The sequence below is a fragment of the Lipotes vexillifer genome, unplaced genomic scaffold, assembly GCF_000442215.2.
Source record: "Lipotes vexillifer unplaced genomic scaffold, Lipotes_vexillifer_v1.1 scaffold417, whole genome shotgun sequence".
Classification (NCBI taxonomy): Eukaryota; Metazoa; Chordata; class Mammalia; order Artiodactyla; family Lipotidae; genus Lipotes; species Lipotes vexillifer.
The window spans coordinates 49482-74106 of record NW_006791294.1 but is presented as its reverse complement, the minus strand read 5'-3'; positions in this window follow the sequence as shown (position 1 = coordinate 74106).

Here is a 24625-nt window from a genome sequence, read left to right as displayed (position 1 = left end):
AAGAGCGGTGAGAAGCGAGGTGGGCAGAGACGGGAAGGAGGAAGGAGTGGGGAATGAGGGGACCTGGAAGAGGAGCAGAAGCAACCAGCCTTGAGGATCTCTGCTGACTGTAGATGGCAAAGGGGAAACCTCCCGACTCAGCAGAGGCCCCGACTGCCTAATGCTATCACCATTCAGTAAATACCCATCGGGTGACATGGAGCATCCCTCAAGTTTAGGAATGAGATCTCCTTTCCCACAGCTGAGCATGTTCTAAAGGCATGTTACCTTAGTGGAAGACTGGGCATTTCCCACTCAGGCAGAGACAATTGTTGAATTCGTCCTCTTTATGGCTCTAGACCCTGACAAGTATTGCTCCAGTAGCTTTAAAATGAAATTCAATGAAATAAATCCAAAACACAACCAATACACTCATATTGCTCCTGAATCTTTGGATGGTCGCTTGCCTGTTTGCCAATCCTCTGTGCCAAAGGACAAGCTAACTAAAATCCAACTAGCTCTTCAGCCATAACTGACTAATTTGACAATTTTGTTGGCTGATGAGAGTACTGTGTTCTCATCTACATCATGAAGGCAGCATGGTATACTTTATAAAAGCATGTTTTCAGAGCCAGACAGACCTGGGCTTAAATCCCAGCGGTGTCACTTTGGGTAAGTCACCTAACCTCTCTGAGCTGTAGGTATTTCATTAGTGAGGGATAATCGTTGCCTCATTACAGGGCCATTATAGAAATGAGAATATTATTGTATAGGGAGCCCATGACACACAGGAGCTCCTAACAAAAGTATTTTGCCCTATTTCTATCCTAAAAGCAGTTGTATCAATAAGAGTTAAATATTTTGAACAATTAATGTGGCGTCAGGAAATGAATTAGGTATCAGAAATGCTAAATCATCTTCGATGTAGTTTTGCAATGCAGGTATTCCCAACTTGATTTTACCACTGATGAAACTGAGGCTTAGGAAACTTAAGTAAATTGCCTATGAGGACGTGGACTGCAGGTATCAGAGCTCAATTAACACTCAGGTCTGACTCCCTAGTCAGGCTCTGTCTGCAGTTCATTCAAATATTTGATACTGGGTTCTCTGACTTGCAAGAGGAAGGGAAGGAAATGGATAGGGAGGGGTTGGGAGGGGAGACGAAGGTAGGAGAGGGAACCTTGGAATAGAAGGAAGGGTTCCCCGTGACTCTATGCTGTGGTGCTACGGCTGGTTCCTTCAGTCCTCCTTTCACTGTGAAAGCCCTGGCTCACGGAAGACAGAGGCAACCAGGAAGAAGCAAGCCAACCATGATGATGATGTACAGACACTGCCATCACCTTCCATCATCCAACCAACCAGAAAGTATAACAGCTGGTTCCCCTCTTCCTGAAGCACATTCCTGTTTCCACTTTCTTACCTGACACTGGGTATGGGTCAGGGTGGATGCTACAAAACCTCCACACTTTGCCCTCTCTCCTTTGTTTAGTGCTCATCTTTGCAGGTCTTCCACTGCCCTTTCCTGACAATGCAGGTGTTCACTGCTCTGTTCTTTTCTAGATTCATCCTTTACCACTTTTGTCTGTATCACCTCTTCTAGTGCACCAATACTTTTAATTTAGTAAATTTTTTTTGGTTGTTTCAAGCAGTCAAGCTTCACCCTCCTCCTCAACACTCTTGTAAGATTATCAGATTGAAGGACTATACTTTCCTTATTTTCTATTCTCAGTGGCTAGAGAGTTATAGGACATTCTGGGTATGCAGTTATATTCTTCTCAGGGAATTAAACTGTAAAATTACAAAGCCCATTCTGACACTAGAAAAAATAAAGTAAATTAATGTGCAGAGCAATGGTTAGAAGACAGTGACATGTTTTGAAATCTTAGTCACACTATTAATGACTAATAAGATTATACTTGCTATTATTTTGGTGTAAATATTGGAGACTGCTCCTTTCAGTATTGGTGACTGGCATCCAGCACACTTCAGGAAATCAATTAAAATGTAGTCATTATTGATATATAATCACCTCATGGAATACAGGGTGCACTTATATAATCTACTGCATTTATTCACATATTTTTTCAATAAAAATATTAGGTATCTATAGGCCAAGATATACACAGATAAAGGCAGTAGAGTCCCTGCCCTCAATTACTCATGGTAGATGGCGTGAAGACAGACACATAACTGAAAATAAACAAGGATGTTTCACTCTTTGACCACTCTGGATAACGGGAAATTTACTGTTTCAGAACTCTGACATATCCATAATATATATACTTTTCAGATATATTAACTTAAGAGAATGCATTTTTCTCATGTTGTTTGACTCCAAATCAGTTCCATTTCTTTAGTAATGCCAGGGAAAAAGAAAGCATTATTGTCAATGTTTTATTAAATGCACCAACATTGCTGTTTTTCATTACACAGAGCACTTGGGGGTACCTGGAGGAAGAATGCCCACAAAGAGAAACCAATTCTGTTCTCTGTTCTACCGATCTGCAAGGGAAATAATTCCAAAGATATGCTGGTTGGGGAGAGAAATTGAACTTCCTGGGTTAACTTTATAATAGTATTTCTAAACAGAGCCATCTACATAAGCACCGATACCCATGATGGATTGGTTCTCATTTCCATGAGGAAGTACAATTTCTCTGAGAGTGAGAATATGGTCTGGAAATCAACTCCGAGAGCAAAACAGTCTTTAGAGGTTGTAACCTGATTGTCAGACACTCTTGTCTCCTTGAACAAAAATCACATTTCATCCAGCACAGACTGCTATTATTACTCCTACTACTATTGAAACTTCATTTTGTAACTTGAAGTTTTGTATAAATTGGCAAACAATTAGAGTTTCTTTGACTTTTTAAAAAATACATACACCAACAAAGATATTATTAACATTCGATCACCATGAATGTATATACATATACATTATGTCTATAAAATTTAATGTAGTTTTACAGTTTTGAATAAAATTATCTCAATATCTTAATAGAATATTATAATAGCATCATAAAACAGCATATATCAGGAACTATGATAGCCTATTAGGAAACTTGCACATCATACCTTAGGACATAGCTACAGGAGATTTTACTTAGCTTGTTCCTCTAAGCCCACACGCAAGCAGTGAGCTACATAAGACAACATTTGATAAGGGAAGTAGAGAAAACAGATAAATGGCTCCTTTTACTGTTACCCTGGCACTGCTGGTGGGGCCACACATTGGTACAACCCTTCTGGAAAACCACGTGGCATTGTCTGCTAAAACTGAAAAGGCACATAACTTACAGTCGGACATAAACTTGTAGACCAAAGGACTGGCCCAAGAGCGTTTATACTACAGCCTTTATAATAGCAAACAAACAGACCCAATCAAGTGGCTTTCAACTTGAGACTAGATATTTTACCAAAAAACAAAACCAAAAAATCTTCTTACAATGAAATTAATGACCTAAAGGCCTAGAGGATGCGTCAGCAAACTTTTTCTTAAAGAGCCAAGAAGTAAAGGTGTTAGACTTCACAGGCTATGAAGCAAAATTGAGGATACTATGTAGAGACTTGTATAGCTATTATGTTTATGTAACTATTTAAAATATCACCATTTAAAAATGAGGAAAAAAAACCATTTTTAATTAGCTGGCTGTAAAAAAATAAATAACGTACAATAAAATATAAAATAAAATAATGAAACAAAATATAAATAGTGAGCTAGGTTTGGCTCCTGGGCGGTTGTTTGCTGACCCCCGGCCCAGACGTCACATCAATATAGGTGATTCTGAAATATGCAATGTTGACTAGTGGGAAAAAGTAGCTGAAGAATACATTACGCATAATTCCACTTATAGAAATTCCAAAAGGCTGCAAAACTAAGTCATATGTTGCTTAGGACTATACGCGTGTAGTATAACTACAAAGAAAAAAGAGAGTGATGAATCACAATTTTCACCGTAGTCATGGCTTGTCCATGGGGTGGAAGATGAATGGAACTGTGAGCAGCACAGGATGTGGGAAGGGTGGGTATTGGCAAAACTCTATTTCTGAAGCCAGAGGATGAACATAGGTGTTTATATTTTTCCTCATATCTTACATGTGACGTAAATATACTTTTGTACATATTAACTAATTAATAACAACTTAAAATGAAGATTAAATGTCATTTTATGAATATTATACTAATTTTAAGTGACAAAGGAAATAAAACAACTGGGTCGCAAATCAGAGACATCGCATCCAACAACTTATATAAAGAAGACTTACTAAAATAAATCTGGGTGGCAGGGAAAAACATCTGCTTCACCTCACGTTTGAAACTTTGCCCTAAAATTTCCACACGAGGAAAATAAATCCCTTACCTGTGACCACACTCACGTGGCTGAATCACCAATGCGACTGAGCTGCATAAATCTCTTGGTCTGCTTTTGCGCTTCTTTGCTCCAATAAGAACTTTGAAACTGTCTGAATATCAAGTTCTGGCAACACTTCCACAGGTGAAAAAATAACATAAACGGAAAAGAGTGCCTCCCTTGGTCCACAGTATGGCATCTGTGATGATTTCAGTCAGGGCTCCCATTAACTTAAAGAGGCCATTGCACCTGTATCATACCTTTATCTCTGCTCTCTGACATTTGTTCATAAATAGTGGCACCAACAATCAAGAGAGGCTTTGTGGTCCAGGGGAAGGGGGGTGACAGCCTGGGACAGTTCAGTTGATCAATGTCACTACTGCTGTCAAGAGATGGTCATTACTGCTCGGCAGATTTATTGCCTGGGTCAAAGCAAACTACTTTCTCTTCCTCTAGCCCTGGCTCCCAAGGTTTTTAATCTTTCTCCTATGCTTTGTCTTCTTTCTTGCTTGTGTTCAGGCTATGGGCAACACCAAAACTTTTTTTTTTTTGATTGAGGGGGTCAATTAGCATGATAATTGACATATTAGAAATTGTGAGTTTATGAAGGATGAATACAATTGTTGAATTCAACAATCAAAATTCATAAAACCAAGAACACCCTCTTCTATGTAATCACATCTCCATAATTTGCAGCAACTTCCTTACTGGGTATTTACCTACAATGATCATGCCTGTTTCCATCACCTCCATTCAAATCATAATTATTCATACTAACTACACATATTTTTCCATCATGCTTTTTTTTTCATTGATTTGTTTTAAATTCATCTACTTCAGCTCTATTGGTCTTCAATAGCAAGCTTCCAACATACAGTGACTCTACCTGGTAATGATTTTTCCACCACAAGAATCATTCCATAAATGCCCGTTTCACAAAGATGCAGGTATCTGATGTCTGATGTGCTCTACGACTTTCTGAATAAACCAAGCTTTTCCATAAATATATGACATTGTGGGGCGTGACGCTGAAAGGACACTGGTTAAGAGGGAAGCCACACCTCATGTACAGGGAACAGCTACTGCTCCACCCCGGTGGTGGGCTCAGAGATGCCACATCTTACTCTTCGAAAGAAGGAAGAGATTTATATTTTTAAGTAAAATTTCCTATTTTTAAGAACATCAGGAGGGTGCAACAAAGCATATGAGTTAGCCAAACTTAGCTAAAGGTAGCTGTTCTTCAACTTCTGCCATGTTATTTATCTGTTTCTATACTTTTCTTGAGCCATTCTGTAACTCTTTTTTTTTTAAAACATCTTTATTGCAGTATAATTGCTTTACAATGGTGTGTTAGTTTCTGTTTTATAACAACATGCTGTAACTCTTGAATTTACTCCTTGACCCCTTCTACACTTGAAATCCATACTCAAGCCCTGCTCAGAGGTCACCTCCCAGTCATTTCCTCTGCAATATTTCTAAAGTGCAGCACGCTTCGCTTTCGGTATGTATCTTCTCAATACTTCCTTAACAGTTATGTGCCCATCTGCCTGTACCCTTCCGCCACTAGATGGCTCGGCCCTGGGAGTCAGGCATTATTTATCTCCTTAGCTCCATAAAGCTAGCTCTGTACTGTGCACATTAGAAGCCACTCGTGTCCAGCATGTAGCTATAGGGCTCCCAACTATGGACCAGGCACTGTTATTGGTGCTATTGCAGCAGAGAGCAGATCAAAGTCCATGAGCTCTTGAAGCTCACTTTCAAGTAAGGGAGAGAAAAAAAGTCAAGAAAGTAGCAAATTAAAAGAGAAGACAGGACTCCTAACCTAGCTCATACAAACCAGAAATTGTCTTCAAAGTTTTTCATTTTTGGTACACATGGGCGATGTTCAGAAAGAGAATCTGTAATCATACTCTCAAAGGGAACCATGACCTCAAATAAAGAGAAACAAACACCTAACAGCAATATTGTTCCAAACAAACAGTAAGGTGCCTGTTCCCTCACTTCCCTTCAATCTTCTTTCACATCAAGCAGTCCTTGTAACCAGCTACTTCTTAGTAGTAAGAACTTGAACTTACATAACTTATTTGCAGTTTTCAAAGCACATTTCCTTACATGACTTATTCTTGGTCCTGTAAAAATGCTGTGAAAGAGTTATTACCATCACAGGGCTTTGCAGATGGGAAAGTGAGGTTCAGAGACATTAAGTGGCTTCCTCAGCATCACGTGGCTTGTCTGGCACTAAACCGACTCCTAACTCCTGAGCCAGCATCTCACCACACCATTGCATGACCTCAAATTGTCTTTGTGATGAACCTAAACCACTTCCCATCCCACGTGTGTCTCTTCATATGGGAATCGTTGCTGATGAAAGACATAATCTCAATACAATAAATTTCTCTAATCAACCCTTATTCATTTCCTCCAATGTCTAATTCTTATTCACTATATTTCCCCCCATGGGCTTAATTATCTGAATTATTATTTACTTTTTTTTAAGCTCAAAAGTAACTTTTAAAAATATTAGAAGGAAGCACTTTAGATAACCCAGAAAGCTTTTTAAAAATTGTATAATTTCCAGAACACAATCGAGATCTATTAAACTGTGGTGCCTGGCAGACAGTTCCTGAGAATCTGTATTTCGAGTAGTTTTTGAAAATGATGGTAGTGCAGCCATCTCAAGGACTGGCCTTTGAGAAACAGTGCTTGAATCATTTATTCATACGCTCCATCCTTTTTCCCAAATCCCAGACACCTCAAACAGAATCCTACTCTAATGAGGTTCTGAGCAAACTTCTGTATTTATGATTGAAATACTTATCTTAAAAGAAATAAGCATTATATATATATAATATATGTATGTATATATGTATATGAAATGCATATATATATATATATATCCGTGAGACATTTTGCTTTAGTGAGACAAAGGTGGTTCTGGACATTATGATACTTAATGCAAAACAACTTACACAAAAAAGTGAATTTTGAGAGGTGAATGACATGAAAGAATAGTTGTCTGAGTAACATTTTTCTGTTTAGAAGGTAAAGGAGTGGGGGTAAATCTCATCAGATAGTAAAAGAGAAGGAAGAAAAGTGTCTCCTCCACTCTCCTGGTCCTCTACCAGGGAGAAAGCAGTAGGTGTGAAAGGCCATGTGGAGGGAAGATTGTTCTTTCATTGTTCAGAGGCTCAGTGATGTTGGACAGATGCCAAGATACAACTCTCACTATGGTGACTGACACACAAGCTAACTACAAGACCATTTTCATTACGCGGATGAGAAGCAACCCTTGAACAAATCAGGTTTGAACTGTGTGGGTCCACCTATATGTGGATAGTTTTTTCAACAGTAAATACTACGGTACTACACGATCAGAGGTTGGTGGAATCCATGAATGTGGAACCAGGGATACACAGGAACCAGGGATGAGGAGGGCCAACTATAAATTACACACAGATTTTTGACTGTGCAGAGGGTCGTTGCCCCTCACCCCTATGTTGTTCAAGGGTCAACTGTATATATATATATATATATATATATATATCCCCCCGCCACCCAATTCTCTTTTAGCTATGCTTCTTTGAATCAATCTGCTCTTCTCTTTCCTAATGGGCGACTTTCTGGAAAGATGGCCATAATAACCCCAAGCACGCATGCTTGCACCTCATGATGCAAGAGCTACAGAGATTTACCTCTCAAATTCCAGTTTGTAATGTTCTGAATAAAGACAGATTGGCCTGGCCCGGGTTACTTCCCTAGAAAGATGTGATCCTATGATTGCCTAGCCTGTAGGTCACTGACCAACCCCTGTGGGCTTCACCAGGACAGTATGGAGTGAGGAAGGAGTTTGCATAAGCAAAGGATATAGAAAAGATAAAAACAAGAGACAGTAACAATAAGGTTCTTTTCTACATCACCCAGTTAAGAACACCTAATTTATATTAAAGACTGATAGCAATAGATATTGATAGAAATAGAAAGTTAATGGATACATGACTTAAATTACCCTTGTATTTGTACCTTTTAAATTCATAGTATAAACAGCATCAAAAAGTTGATGTATATATACTGAAGACTCGTGTATAATAACGACATTGTTTTAAGAGGAGCTAGATGCAACCAGCAGCAGGGAAGAGCCGGTTGCACTGTTTTCAGTGCTTATAGAAAGATGCCCAGAGAAGATGGAGGCTACTAGCATAATCAAATTCACCTGAAGGAGATAGTTCTCATGGATTTATGAATGCATTCATTCACTGGATGCACGTGACAGATGGCATTAACAGCAGTGGCAGGACTTAATTTATTACTATTAGTCTATGAATAATTCACAAACTTGAGAACTTTGACCAGTACGAACAATATGTTTATATTTAGAGTGGCAGCAAAAATCAGGCAAACTTTATGGATCCACACTATGAAGAGAGGGCAGAGCTTCAAAGGCTATGGACAATGGCTTCTACCATATCGCCATTTTCACTCTATTTCAAGGCAGTCATTTACTCTAGTTTAGCCTGCCTTTTACAACATCCTCTTACTGACTTATGTCTGGATCAGGGTTTACAATGTGACTTATGTCTGGACCAGGGTTTACAATGTCCCAATTTGTTTTCTGGTTTTTCTTAGGGGAAAAAAAAAAAAAAACTACATTGTGGAGTGACCTACTTTTATCAGCCCGTATTTATCCCCATGTAGAATTATTCCTCCTAGAAAAGGTCTGAGGAAGATGGAATAATTCCCTAAATGATAAAACCGTGCATCATTTTTCTCTGACAATACGCACAGAGCAGAGGTGTGGAGAAGTTACTGCCAGGCAGAGCCAAGAGATAAGGTCAGACGCTGGCATTTATTCATGAAAATAGTAGCAAGGTGGTTCGGATTGATTATTTTTTAAGGTCCCTTGGAAATGCATGACAATGCTCTTAACAAGCATTCTGCCTAAGAATGTCAGCACAACGTTGGACAGGAAACCAGGGCTTCTGTCTCAGAAAGTGTTTGGAGAAGTCTATAAAGCTAATGGCTTAAGTGCAAATCATCATTGTATGAGAAGCTGCTGGCGCTGCTTAAGGAAACTCAAGCCCAGGAGAGAAGAGTCTCCTGTTCAAAGAACAATTTCCCTTCTCTTTTTATTTTAAATGTACACAGAGGCACTTGAGAGCAAGGGATAATCTATGGAGTTTTATCATGCTAAAAGAGTAGCTTTCCAACTGGAAATATTCTATGAAGGGCACGGACATTTTATTGTGAATTTGTTCTCATGCAAAAGAATAACTGTTCTACGTATTTCACCTTTTTTTTTTGGTGTGTGCTTGTGTAAAACTTTCTGATGAATATTTTTTAAAACATGAACTTTGGGAATTTAACCATAATGAGACCTTGTATGTGTCTTTTAGGTCTTGTTCATATTTGGGGAATGTACTGAGTAATGTATATCACATTTTTGAGAAACTCAGCTTCAAACAACCCATAAATGTTGAGCCATAAAAAAAAAAAAATCATGGAACTTGGGGAAAAGGACAAGGACTAAATGTTAATGACTTGGAGAAAGAAAAGATAAAAAACTCCTAACTTATGGGTAACTGGAAAGCAATTTTCAAACAACAGTCCCATTTTCACGAAGGCTAACAAAGTACCAGATCAACTTAAAATAATTTCAGTATAAAATGTATTCAGGAATAACATGAAACAGTGTTATCATGCTGGGAACTTCAAAAATATCACCTGCCAAAAGTAAGGAATCATCCTGTACTTCTTGACATTATTATGCTGTTTATTTGCTGGACTTTCAACTCAAAAATGAGGGGGAAAAAAGGTAATTTTCTGAACTGATGAATATTAACAATCAAAAGCTCTGAACAAGGCTCTGTTGGAATCTCAGGCATTTTTAACAAAAGCAAAAATATGATGAAAGTCTAAATGGCACTGGCAGTCAGAGATAAGCAAATGTAATTGTTAAGTCCCAAAGTGAAGAAATGGATTTGGTTGGTCTCTTAAAAGGAAACACAAAGGTTTAGAGCAATATTACCAAAGTGCAGGATCTGTTGCAAAACAAAACCCAGAAAAACCTTCTTAATCTTTCTCTTAGTGGATATGCTTTTTTTTTCCTTCTTATCTTAGGTATATTAATTTATAAAGGCACCCTCCTTAAAAAGCAGGCATCACCATGGAGACAATGCATGGAGACTGTTTTTATCAGAGTCACCAAGACTTTGCTGTTCTGTCAATTTAGTATTCTGTTGTTTGCTGACAGACACATATGTGTGTATGTCCAAGTCTAGTCTTTTTAGATAGAGACATCCCCAGATTTTATTCCTGTTGACACTTCATTCCAGAGTCTAAAAGTCCACAGGCAGCGTTTACCACCAGGCTTGCTTGTTTTATAGAATTTGGGAGTTTGTCAAGGTGGACTAAAATAATGGCGCCTCCATTTGGCATGTTTAAATAGATGAATAGTTGGCAAATTCAGGGTCTATAGAACCCAGGTAGATGTACACATTAGCCCTGTGAGTCTGGTGGGGACTACGAACTCTATGTTCTGTAGACAGAAGGCAGGCCCTAATCATCGCAGTAATATGTGGCCTTGCTGTAATGTGTCTCATAGGATCCTAAGAACGAATTCTTTAGGATAAGTGAAAACAATCAGAACGTATATATATGGAATTTTCTCAGTCTTCCTTGTTGATAATCAATTCAAACTTTTAAACAGTTGTCACAACCCCAGGATGGATTTTGGAATTTCAGGTTGGTGTGCAAGCCCCAACCAATCAAGCTCCCATCTCCTCAAAGAAGGAAGGAGAACACCACGCTTGGTCTATGGAAAGTAAATCCCGCTCCACTGCTGGTTGACAATTGGGCTGAAGGCCTTATCAAGAGAAACACAAGCAACACAGGTTGCCTTTTAGGCCAAATTCTAGCAAACTTTTTCACAAATTCACAGTATTGAATTTTGTTTCATTCATTCACTTCCCAACTATTTATGGGGGCCCAGACACTGTTGAGGAACTACTTGTTTGTAGTTAATGTGGGATCTCATTTCATGTTTGCCAACGGATGGAAATGATGTAACTGGACTGAAAACAAAACTATGACTTTGCTCAGCAGACACTGAAAGACCACATACTTATTAAGTGAGAAGCACAGTGCTCCCCTGCAGACAGACCTCCTAGAATACCCCACTCTCTAGGATGCTGTTTGATTCCACTTCTGAGGTTTCTTGTGGTGAGAGGCCTAAAGCTTAGATCTCGGAGGATCTTTTCCATCCTCTAGTCTTTCTCCTCAGTCTCCCTATTGTTCCATGGTGGGTTAAATCCTTTTTGTCAAGATAATTGAAGTTTGTAGAGTTTGATGCACCAATTTTAGGTGAAAGGGACACATTTATTTTCCCACATAAAGCAGGCAGATCAATTTTCCCCAACTGCAGTCTGCTAATAAAATATTTTCTCTCTTCACTAAATGCAGGTAAATACTCATACTTCCTCACCAGTAAAAGGTTTAACCCTTCATCCTACTTAAGTCTGGAAATGAGGACGGTGAAAATAGAAGGGAGATGTAAAATTGATAAGAAAAGTTCCAAAGAAGATGGCTTTCTTCAAAAATTAATTTAACATAAGCCTGAGTTTTCCAATTTCTCCTGCCTTCCTTCACTTTCCTTCTGTCCTCTTTTCATGCCTAAAGCATTTTTTATTAGAGGTGGCAGAAGGGAAGTGGAAGTTTTTACCCAGAAGAGAGAGGAATAGCTACTGAACACAGAAGAAGGCATTTTGGTTTTGTGGCAACTGGGGCCTCTGACCCAGGCTGCACTGCCTTCACGGTATTGGTTTAGAGATGTTAGATTCTCCCATATTTGAGTGAAACATGTGGAATGAAGTTCACTGCCTACGAAGAACACACTGAAGAAAAAGACACTAGGTAGAGCCATCAATTCACTTGCCTTACTCTTTATATTAAGTAGAGACTATACGTTAACACTGAGATAAAGAAGCATGAACCCAGACATATGCAGACCTCGTGAAATATCCAGATATTTCAGACCTGGAAGGCACATGGGAGACTGCCTAGTCACCCTCATTTTAGACACAAGGAGATCAAGGTCCAAAAGACCAAGGGTCACATTGCAAGCTAATAATAGAACTTGCAATGGAATCCAGATTTTCAAAATTCCCAATTTGTAAAACCTGTACCTCAGTTAAGTACAGAATGGGAAGAAAATGATAATAACAATAGAAACGTTTCCCATGTGCTCTGCTCGGGGCACCATGCTAAAGGCCATGTGCCCTTACCTCTTCTCATGTTCTCATTTTTTCACGAGGTACTGTTGTTATCCCTGTCTCACAGTCGAGAAAACTGATCTTCGGTGGGTTAAATTAATTGCCAGGACTCCACACAGTTCCTTATTACTCTTGAGATGAGAGTCTTAACTAGCTAATAGGACATACTGGCCTGGGTCCATTCTTTAGATACAGAAGTATGTAAAAGATTGATGGCAGTTCAAATACCTTTAAGTCCACCCGATTCAGGATGAATTGACATATTTTTAAAATGCTATTACTTAATATTATATGGCAATGGTTGACAAGTATAGCAAAGTTACTTAAATATTTTTAAAAATTATTTAACTTCTCATTTTTCTTCCTAGATGAAATCAAATAATTTTTAAAGGTCATATTTATATCCAAAGAAAGTGAAATTAAAAGCTTTTTTGCAATATTGATACAGTCTAATTTTCAACAAAATGGCATGAGCCCTTCTCCTAAGTCTGATGGAAAGTTTACACCATCCTCAACATGTCAGTGTGGCACAGAATAGATGACATATTACAAAGGGTGTGTTTGACCACACTCTCCTTATGCCATGCAAAATCTTTTATTTTTACAATTACCACTCAAAGCCATGTCAGCTGACACTTCTCTTCCTACCAAGAAGCTTCTCCTTTTACATTTTTCTCTCCCCCAAGTTTCTGAGTTTCCAAATTCCTATCCCCCCTCTCCACTAAAGAGAAAATTCAAAATTCCATCTACTTTAATATGCAGAGGTATTTGCAAGTGACAAAACACCCAAACCAAATTAATCTAAGCAAAAAATGGAACAGATTGCATCACATGACCCACAAGTTCAGGACAGAGCTGGTTTCAAACAGAACTGAGTGCAAAGGTTCAAGCAGTGTGGGCCCGTGAGCCATGGCCGCTGAGCCTGCGCGTCTGGAGCCTGTGCTCCGCAACGGGAGAGGCCACGACAGTGAGAGGCCCGCGTACAAAAAAAAAAAAAAAAAAAAAGGTTCAAGCAGTGACTAGGACAAGCTCTCCTTCTCCGTGGCTTGGTTCCTGTTCCTCTGTGTTGGTTCCATATTTAGACTCCATGTGGTAGACAGCAGTGTCAGTCCCCATAGTTTTATGTTCAAGTACAGTGGGAAAGAAAGAATGCTTTTTCTAATAGCCGTATAAGAAACCTAAACATTTTTTTTAATTGGACTGACCGTGGCCACAACTCAAACCACCATGCTGGCCACGGCTTAAGCCAGGAGCAGTGCTTCAGCCCTAGGGAGGCAACATAAAAAACACAGAAGTGAACAGTCAAGGGGACCCCAAACAAAATTTGGGGATATTGTCAGAAAAATGAGGGATTGTTCTACCGAGGCAAACAGCAACAGACTACTATATGCTTTTTGTATAAATTTCTGCCATGTTAGAGTAACCTCAGAATCGGGCTCATTTTCCTAACTAACGTGTCCACTGAGGTATTTTTTCCCCAACAGAAAGAAATTCTCCCTATAGTAAGTGGACTTCTGTACTACTTTTAGCCTAACCTTCAACTCAAACTTCAGCTAGCTCTTAAAAATTAATTTCTTTCCTCCCATTAGATTGAGAAACTTTCTAAAGTAATGTAGAAGGATTTATTTCTATGATTCTTTAATGTCCAAGTACATGGACAAACTGAATGAAAGCAGGCCAAGCGTTGCCTAATGGAGCATCTGTTTTATGGGTTGATAAAAATGATTTTCCATTTAAGCACAGTTTCTTTGCAGAGATAGAAGAGGCTGGAGTAGGCTGTTGTCATTATTTAAGGGTGCCCATAAAATAATATTCAAACCTGTTTGATAATTAAGTCCTTGTTTTATGCTATGTTTCAAAATTGTGATATTTATCAGCAAAACGGATGACTGTGTTTATTACAGGTTGAATTTGGAAAGTTTAATATAAATAGTGATTAGGTATTTATAGCTTGCATATTGACAGACTTTACTGTTATTTTCCTTTATGACTATGGTGAGACTATTTGGGGTGCAATACATAAGAAATGCATTTAATTAAATGATCAAATGAATATAAATGCATTGCACAGTTCTTAACTCTTAACAAGATTTAGACCAATTCTTGCTATTATTAATAAAATAATGATATGATTATGATGAAGATGATGACGATGTAGCTTGGAGAGAGAGGTCCTACACAGAATCATTAAAGATTAGATAACATTACACACCGATTAAGAGACCCTGTGGGAAAATGACAAGAGCATAGCTCCATTGCATTTTTTCTGGCATATAATTTACAAACCTAAGTGTATGCATGTGCTTGTGTGTACATACACAATATAATAAAATGTATACACACACACACACAGACACACACACATACACACACACACAGCCTGTGTTCAAATTACCAATGGAAGATCTAAGCCCAAAACATAAAATAATGATTTCTGATCCTATCCTTTTTTGGCAGAGTACAAGACTAAGCAGTAAGTATAATATAGTTACATCCTCACAGTGGTTTTCTTAACAAAAATGAGAAACCACAGGCAATACAGCTGATAAAAGGAAGAATTGCATTTCACCAGCGTTCTAACATTTTAGAACACAAAATATATTATTATGTTCCATCAGAGTTCCCTGTTACCAAATAATTCTTTGTCATTGCATATTTTCCCAAGGGTGGCAGAATATTATTGCCAACCTTTATCTCATGATTTCCCATCATATTCTAGCATATACAAAGTACCTTTAAATAATTCTAAAACATATACAATAAAAAGGATTTTAATATTATTTTCTCAAGGAAGAGCCCTTTTCACTGTCTACGTGTGTGTCTTACAGGCTGACAAACATAGTGCTTAGCAGCTTCCAGTCTCAGTTTTGCCATCTGTGAAATGGAGTGAGTCTGACTTACTTACCTTGTATAGGGTGGTGGTGGGATAAGGTGTAGGGCTCCTGGTAGAGGCATGAAGGACACTCAATGACACTCCTCCGAGTTTGCTCTTTGTGTATCTACCCTTCCTCTTGAAGTCAACTGCCCTTCCCCAGTCAGCACTCTAAAAGTTATATTTCACCTAGCAACAAGCTGACTTAAGGAGATGATTTTTGCCTCTTCTTTCTTCTACCAGGCTCATTCTCCAAATTACTAATGGGACATCCAGAGAGTTTATTTTCTCCTGCATCATTCTCAGTATGCTGTGTGAGTGGGTGTCAGCTGACTCAGCGCATCCGAAACTAGAGAAGTGTCTCTCCATGAATACAAAGCTTGAACCTGAATCGCTAAGGCAATGAATCCTGGGTACCTACTTTCATCAATCTCTTCTACTAGCTTACTACACAGCAGGATTTTTCATTGGTAGTGACTTTCCCTTGAAATTTCAAAGATCTGTGCATTTTTCTTGGCCAAGAGACTTATTCAAGCAATGACTGTTTTCCTTCTTTTTTTCTCTATTTGCCCTTCTTTCTTTGTAAAGCCTGAAACAAAAGCTTCTATATCTAGACTCCATTTTATTTTGTTGCACAGGGATCAGAAGTGTGATAATTTTTATAGAGATTCTATCCATAACACTTACTGCTTGTTTTCAAACCCAGGTCAACGGGAAGAGTAGGAGGAATGAAAGAGGAAAGGGTGGGGGGACGGAGGAAGGAGAGAATGTCACATGTAGAAGAACTAAGGCTCTGAATTTAGAGAGAAATTGCTTTAAATCTTGGCTCTACAACTTTACTGTGTGCAAATCCATTAAATAAGTTCTCAAAGCCTCAATTTCCTCATCTGCATGATGCATATATTATTATAATCTACTCCATGATGCTATTAAAGAGATGAAATAATGTAAAACACATAGAACAACATGCCACCTGTTTCACAGAGTACATAGTCATTTTAATCTGGCTGCTACTAACAACTGTTATCATATTTATGAAACAGCCATTGCTTGTTATGCTGTTCATGGCTAATTCAAATATTATTTGCATCTCTACCAAACACCTAAAGTTCAGAATAGAATATTCTATTATATTAAACATGAACACTAGAAATGGAAACAAAATGGACACAAAATCGGGACTTACAGAATTAAAAGTCTACCTGGAATCCAATTTATGATCAAAGGGGTCTTCCTAGACCCTTCCTAGGATGTGAGAAATGGAAAAAAGAACTCAGTGCTTTCATGACCAAAGTACTGGCCATAGAAAAAGGTAAAGGAATACGATTTACTCACTTATCTCTCAGCCCTCTCTGAGACAAATATTGGGTTTATAGGAAAAGGAAGGCGAAAGAACAGAGGAAAGCGGGGTGATGTGGATTGCATTATAAAGCTTGTATAGCCCTGGAAAAAAATTCAAATGCACATAGATAGTCTGCAGTAAGCATGAAAGCTACATGGACACAAAGAAATTAGATATTTGTACCAACCACAGAGGTGGATGAATACAAAGATGTACTTATTAGTTACAATCTTAAATGCTTCCAAAAATTAACTTCATGTCCATGGAGATTGTCTTGATTATTATGAAATGAACCTGAAGTGACTATGGTGAATATATTTCAAGAGAAGATTCTAAATTTCATACTGTTAGTCACTGAAATGCTTAAAGATAAAAATTCTGTGATTAAAGAGACAAGAACTAGAAATCTAGTCTTTGAAATCTAGAACACTTCTAGAAATCTAGAATTTTTATCAATATTTTACATCATAGTATTTTATAGAAAAAATGACTTTTTGTATCCATGGACCTGGGCAAATTTCCAAAAATATTATCAATTAATGGCATTCAAAGGTAATTATTGTTTCTAATTTCAGATAAGCTGATAAAAGAAAGTGTTTCAAAATCACCAAATGCATAAAACAATTCCTATATAACCTGAAATCTGACATTTACAAGCATGCTGCATGGTCATCATTATATTTAATGTCTAAGTCACAACAGTTGTGAGACCTTGGAATTTTATTTATCTTTTTAAAGACTCAGTTCCTCATCTATAAAATGGGGATAACAATAGTGCTAACTTCCTACGATACTGTGGGGTTAAATAAAGTAATGCATGTAAAACACCAAGCCCACCTCATGGCAGCTACAAGTCCAGGATTTGACAGGTACTTAATAGATGTGTTGGCTGATGTTAGACTTTCTAAATTGGACCAGGGGCCATGCTCACTCATGCTGGCTCTTTAGTGGGGTAGCAAATAACTGAAACATAATAATCATGATTATTATGTGTACCCCTGTATCTCCAATGCCACACTCTTCACTGCGATCTTATTTTGGTTATATTTGCAATGGTATAAAAAATCATAAATACAGAAAAAGGCTAGTTAGGTCCATCAAATATTAAAAATACATGTATTGTATTCTTCCATCAAAAAATCTTCTCCCAGGGATGTAGATTCACTCACCTTTATTTAAAAAGACTTGTGCAAGGGTGTATATTGGGCTATGGTTTACAATCACAAAATCCTGGGAATAGTGTGAATATCCTCCAGTAGAAGAATGACAAGTTATGGAACATTCATGAATCTTCTTTAAATAGTAGAATTTAGAAGAATGAGGTAAATTTAAGAAGAATGAGGTAAATAAATGCAAGGATATGAAATGATATTCAGTTTCCTTAGACATGAAAATGTGCTTAAATTGTAACCTAGCAGTTTGCTCCCATTTGTGTTAAGAAGAGTGATACACCCATACATACCTTTACATATGTAATCTGGAGAATGCAAAGAAAATGGCAATAATAACGTTTGCCCTTGAGAGCAGGACTAAGGAATTGAGAGGCTACAGTAAAAAATAGGAAAAAGAAGAAAAAAAGAACTTTTTACTATATAAATTTGTGCTGTTTAAAATTTTATAATGTTCATTTGATTACTAATCACCCCACAAAAAAGGTACAATATTAAGCTGTAAAATAATCAGTTAAGACTTTTTCCAACCGTCTTATTTATTTTCATTTAGATTTTAATTGATTCTAGGACAATATTGAAATAATCTATCAATATATACATACACTGTAGAATTGACTGCCTTTCCCCCCCCCCCAATACAATAATGTCGGTGCCATAGACACAGTCTTCAGATCATTTAAAGCTGGTTGCCTAGACGCTAAAAGTCATGAGCAAGTACCTAACTGATGTTTGCCCGACCATGTTAAGTCTTTAGAGAAACTGAAGAATGAGGTGTTATATATGGGGATTCACTAGCTTTACTGACTTTCTGTGACACATTTTAACTTTGGAGGGTTTCTTTTGAAGGGAAAGATTGCAAACCCTTTTCTTCAAATAACAATAATAATCAATGGCTGGGAAGCACCATGGTGGCTAACAGAACAAACAGCCCTCAGCCACTATAACACCAAATGAAAACGTAATCTATATGCCAGATAAAACTTGTATTACTTTAAGGTATTTTAGATTTAATTAGATTAAACAAACAAACAAAAAACCTCAGAAATTCCTTTGATTTCTGATCTGAATCATTAACACAAGTAATGGTGAGAATTGGACCCCACTGAAGATATATACAGTGCAGGTTAGCTTCTGATTATATATTACCTGGATCGGGCAGCTGGTTATTTTATGTTACTCTTCATAAAGAAATAAAGCTCCTTAACCCATTTCAAAGTGGCTATACAACCCAGAACTCAATTCCTGGCATCAATAAACTTCATACTGCTAAATTTAAGGAATATTCTATCCCACATCTTATTCTCCTTCCTGTCTGTACTGGAAACTTGTTACCATTGATGGCATCCTGACCCTCTATTAGATTGTATTAACTAGGTTACTTGGTACAACAGTCTTATTTTTTCCCAAATACTCTGTTTACTGGAATGTCTTCTCCTACCCTTATTTTAATGGCTGTAGCCTCTTCTATTCTTACCCTCCTCCATGTTCTCCATGAATAGCGTCAGCTACATTCACGGTTACGGCCACATTTCATCACCTGATGGCTTCCCGAGGCTGCACCATCTAACCAGATCACTCCCCGGAGCACCAACACTTCCTATCTAACTGCCTGCAGGCCAGCTCCTTTCTGAAGTTCCACAGGCCTCTGAAACCCAACATACACAAAAATCTGTTTCATCATTTTATTCATTCCACATCCTTTACACCAGTTCCTCTCCCCGGCATCCTTTATAATAGTGACCACCACTACCCACTTGCTCAAAAACATGTCGACATCATCCCATTTTCCAGTTTTCCCATTATCAGCATCACCTGTGCTGTGTGGTAAACACAAATTCCCAGGCTCCTCCCCTGAAATTCTGACTTAGGAAACCTTGGGTTGGGCTGAGCCTTTGTGTATTAAATACCCATGTCAAGTAATTCTTATACAGTACTCTTTTCTCTCTCTCCCCAGTTAATAAATGAAGTCCTATATATTCTGATATATGAATAGCTCTTGAAGCCATTCACTTTCCATCCCTGTGAAATGAACTGAGATGAGGCCCCTCCCCGAGTCCTGTCTATCGTCACGATTCCCACCTAACTTGTCTCCTACCATCTGCACCTGCCAGCCACTCCTAACTCCTGTCCCTTCTCACCTGCCACCTCCTTCATGTTCCTTATCTGACTAACTTCCATTCACCCGTCGGATGTCAGCTCAGATATTAAGTCTTCTAAAAAGCCTATACTGACTTCTCAGTTCTGGAATAAATACTCACATAAGACAAGTGTTTCCATGGGGACATTGATGAGACTACCCTTTGCATATTGCTGATGTCCATCATCAGACTTGAAACTCTATGAAGGTGAAGCCACAGGATCCCTGATACCTAGCCCAATGCTTTGCCACATACTAACTGAATAAGTCAACGAGTTTATGAACTAGGATGACGAATATGCAAAGCTATGATTGAAAGAATCAGTTCATTGGCTGACTAATGACTACAGCCTAGAGCTGCAAATTTAAAAGATAAATCAGTAAAAAATGGAGGAGTTTGGATTGGATACACAGAACTGAAGATTTCCTTAGGGATGACATATATGGCTACTACTTCAGAAAGATAAAACATTAACCCCCAAATAGTATAAAACCTGCTTTAAACTTGTATGTAAACAGCCTTTGATTACCTCCTGGAAGGACATTTATCACAGACTCATAAATTTGTTTAAATTATGATAACTGCGATCAAAATAAAATTAATGAAACACGCAATGTAAGTGCTCCTTAAACATATTTAGATTCTGAAAATTGCCATTAAACAGATGAGAACTTAATGGAAGTGCACTTTCAGCACAACTGTCATTAACTTGCTAATCATTTAAACCCTAAGGGTTTAACTATTCACGTGTAGCACAGTCATTCCAACTCAGACCAGAGAAGGTCTTGGTAAAATAGAATAAACAAATAGGTAAACAAAATAGGTAAAGAAATGTAATGTTATGAGTGTGGGGATAATAAAAACTGAATTAGAAAAGATTTCTCCAGCTTAAGATGGTGGCATCCAAGTGCCTAGTGGTTCATTCTGTCACCTTCCCTGTGTGTCTTTCCAAACACCTAGCTAAATATATGAAGAGATGCAAAGTTGTAGAAGTGTTTGGAGCAAAAGATAAGAATTACTGATATGCAAGTACCCTGGCCGCTGTTTCCATTTTGAAAAAACAGGGTGAAAGAACCATGGGGTAACACACACACACATCACTTTCTCCACATTTTCATCTCTGCATCAGGCAGGACGTTTTTCACCAGGATGCCAGTAGCCACTCTGTTACATGAAATCTCCTAGTGAAGGTTTAAAAACAATTTTACTCCTTCATTTTCTCCCCACCCCATCACACAAATGCATGCCTGCAGCCCTGTGTCTAAATATTTTACAGTTAAAAATACAGCTAACACTGTATTAAATAACACATATTCTATCATCATATTTGGGCCAGTATATTGTCACATTGACAAATTTTTTAAATACATAAATTTAAAGCTTTCATATGACGGGAAATTCACAAACTACCAAAAGTACCAAATTTAATTATTATTGTAGATGTCTGTGTGTTCTCTTCAGACAAGTAATAAAATACATTACTCATAAAACACTTTACATTTACAACATGGAACATATTTTCTGTGTTCATTTCAGCAAAATCACAAACGACTATGTTATAATCAAGATTTCCACAAAATGTGTGCTCTGTGGACAGCAATGGACTAAATAAAGGACTTAAAAAAATAAAATGCACCTGCAAAGTAAAGTAGATTAAGTAAACCATACAAATTAAATAAAATTACTTTTTTATGTTTTAACAGTTCTTTGTTTTAAATTGTTAACATGATCTCAAAATTCAAAGATGCAATACAAACTGAAACAAATTAATATCAACATTTTAATCCAAATTATTTACATAAAACTGAACAAGTATGATAATTGCACTACTACTCCTATTACTGCTGCTAGTGATTTTTTTTCTAAGTGTGATAGGAAGCTATTCAGGAAGCCAATAAGCAAAATTCATGAAAAGAAATGCTCATTAAGACAAATCTGGGTGAAGTTCCTGAATTTCAAGATTAATAACAATAAGAACATTGGAAAAAATAGCAAACCTGTAAGAGTGCTTATTTTGGGGTGTTGGAATTAAAAGTAATATGTTGGAATTTTTCATCTTTTCCAAATTCTCCACAAAGTGCACACACTGCATTTTAATCAGAGGAAAAAAAAACACATTCTATTTTTTGTAAAATTACACCAGCTCATAACTATTAGCCACTTGCACCCAAGTTTTCCCTTAACTGGTATGCTATTATATTAGAGCTATTAGTTAACAGCATTTCATTGTGAAAAGAACACATGAATAGGCATTTAATTGCATAAGGGATTTGTACTGAACCTATTTTAGTAAATCAAGCTTGGAACATCTGCAAACATTTGTACCTAAACCACATATTTGAAGGAACAAAAACCAAAAAGCACAAAAACTCTGAATCAAAATGAAGATGAAATATTTTAACACAAACCTGTTGCCAACACCACAGTGCAAAATCACTGTTGTTTTATACACAATTCTGATTTGTTTAAGGAATTATCGGTTGTCTTGATGCAAAACAGCAAAGCTTTCCAAATAGAAAAACAAAGGAATTAAGTACTGATACATGAATGCACCTTGAAAACATTATGAAAAGTAAAAGAAGCCAAACTCTAAAGACCATGTATTATTGTATGGCTCCATTTACATGAATTGTCAAGAAGAGGCAAATTCAGAGAGACAGAAATAGACTAGTGGTCTCCAGAGGCTGATGGGGATGGGAGGGTGGGCAGGGGTAGAGTGTAACTGCTAATGGATATGGAGTTTCTTTGGGAGTGATGAAAATATTCTGGAACCAGAGAGCGGTGATAATTGCACAACTTTGTTAATATACTAAGAACCATAGAATTTTGCACTTTAAAATAATATTTATGATATGTGAATTACACTGCAATTTAAAAAAAGGGAAAAGAAATTAATGCCTTGTCAGAAAACTCCACATAGCATGTTCCATTGGAAACCATATGCAATACTATATGATACTGTTGCAATATTTATTGTTACAAACTTAAAGGTCTCTCTTAAACTTTCTTAAGTTTAAGCAATACTAAATTAAGTAGATTTAATTTCTGAAAGACTTCACAGAGTTGTTAGTTTACTAATGTGCTTTTCGAGTCTCCACATTTCCTAAGTATGTTTCCTGTCTTCTGCTTGTGGAAACTCTAGGAGGACATGCGTTCTGTGAACACACTTTGAGAACTGCAGCCTGGAAGGACAGTCTTGGAATTCTCTGATAAAAATAGCTTAAATTTTCCTTTCATAAAATGCAATTCATTATTTATCCAGATGCTATATATTGCTAAGAAAGCTGCTATTCACACATTGCTTCATTACTGTAAGTTTCTTCTTTAAACCTAACAGACACAGGAGTTTAGAGGCCTCATACTTCATAGGAAGTATGACAAATTATTTTGGGGTAAAATAACCCAATAAAGTTAAGAGACTAGAAATTTAAGCAAAACTACTCATTATGAAGTGAATTAGTTGGACCCTATGGAGAGCATCTTGGAAATGTAGCAATGACACATCTAGAAACATATGCTTATAAACGAGCCAAAAAATTTACATAGTTGGATAGGTAGATAGATATGAAACAGATATAGCAATAGAGAGCTACAGATATAGAAAAAGATATATTATTTCAGCCAGCTCTGGACATGAGTCTCATGTCATGGTATTTATTCCCTTGTGTAGTCTCCTCCCACAATGAATGGGGTTGACGCACTTAACCAACGGTACACTGTAGAAATGATGAAGTGTGACTTCCAAGCTTAGTTCATAAAATGCATGTGGGTTTCACTTTACTCTCTCTCTGGAATCACTCCCGTTGGGGAAAGTCAACTGCCATATCCTGAAGACACAAAAGCAGCCCTAAGAAAAGGTCAGTGTAGCATGGAACAGAGAACCTCACAACCCCTAACAGTTCGTGAGGAACTGATCATGGATATCACTATATAAATGAGCCACCTTGGAAGCAGATTCTCCAACCCTGGGCAAGCCTTCCATGGACTTCAGCCCTTTGACTGCTGGCTCTAGTGATTCTGAGCCAGAACCCCCCAAATTCAGTTTCACAGAAACTGTTTTAAGCTGCTAAATTTGGATACATTGTTACACAGGAATATATGAATATTATAGTTATCTATTATTTTATTAATTGCAGCATTTTTATAATAACAAAAGGCTTAAAAATCTAAATGTAACTGCTGAATATACAAGATATTACATATATATATCTCTTGGGTGAAATAGATAGGCATAAAATTAAGAAATATCTTTATATGTGTGTGTAGAACATTCTAATAAGAAATATGTAGAGAAATTTGTGAAAAAAACAAAATTACCTGCTAGTATATACATAAAATATCTCTAGAAGGATACATAATACTTTACTGACGTTTACTGATTCCCTTCCAAGATGGCTGGGGGAGGCAGATTTCAAAAGGAAGCTTTTCACTGTAATCTACATGTTTATTGTATTTTTCAACCGTGCGAAGGTGTTAACTTTTTTGTTTCCAGGTATTCATTCCTGC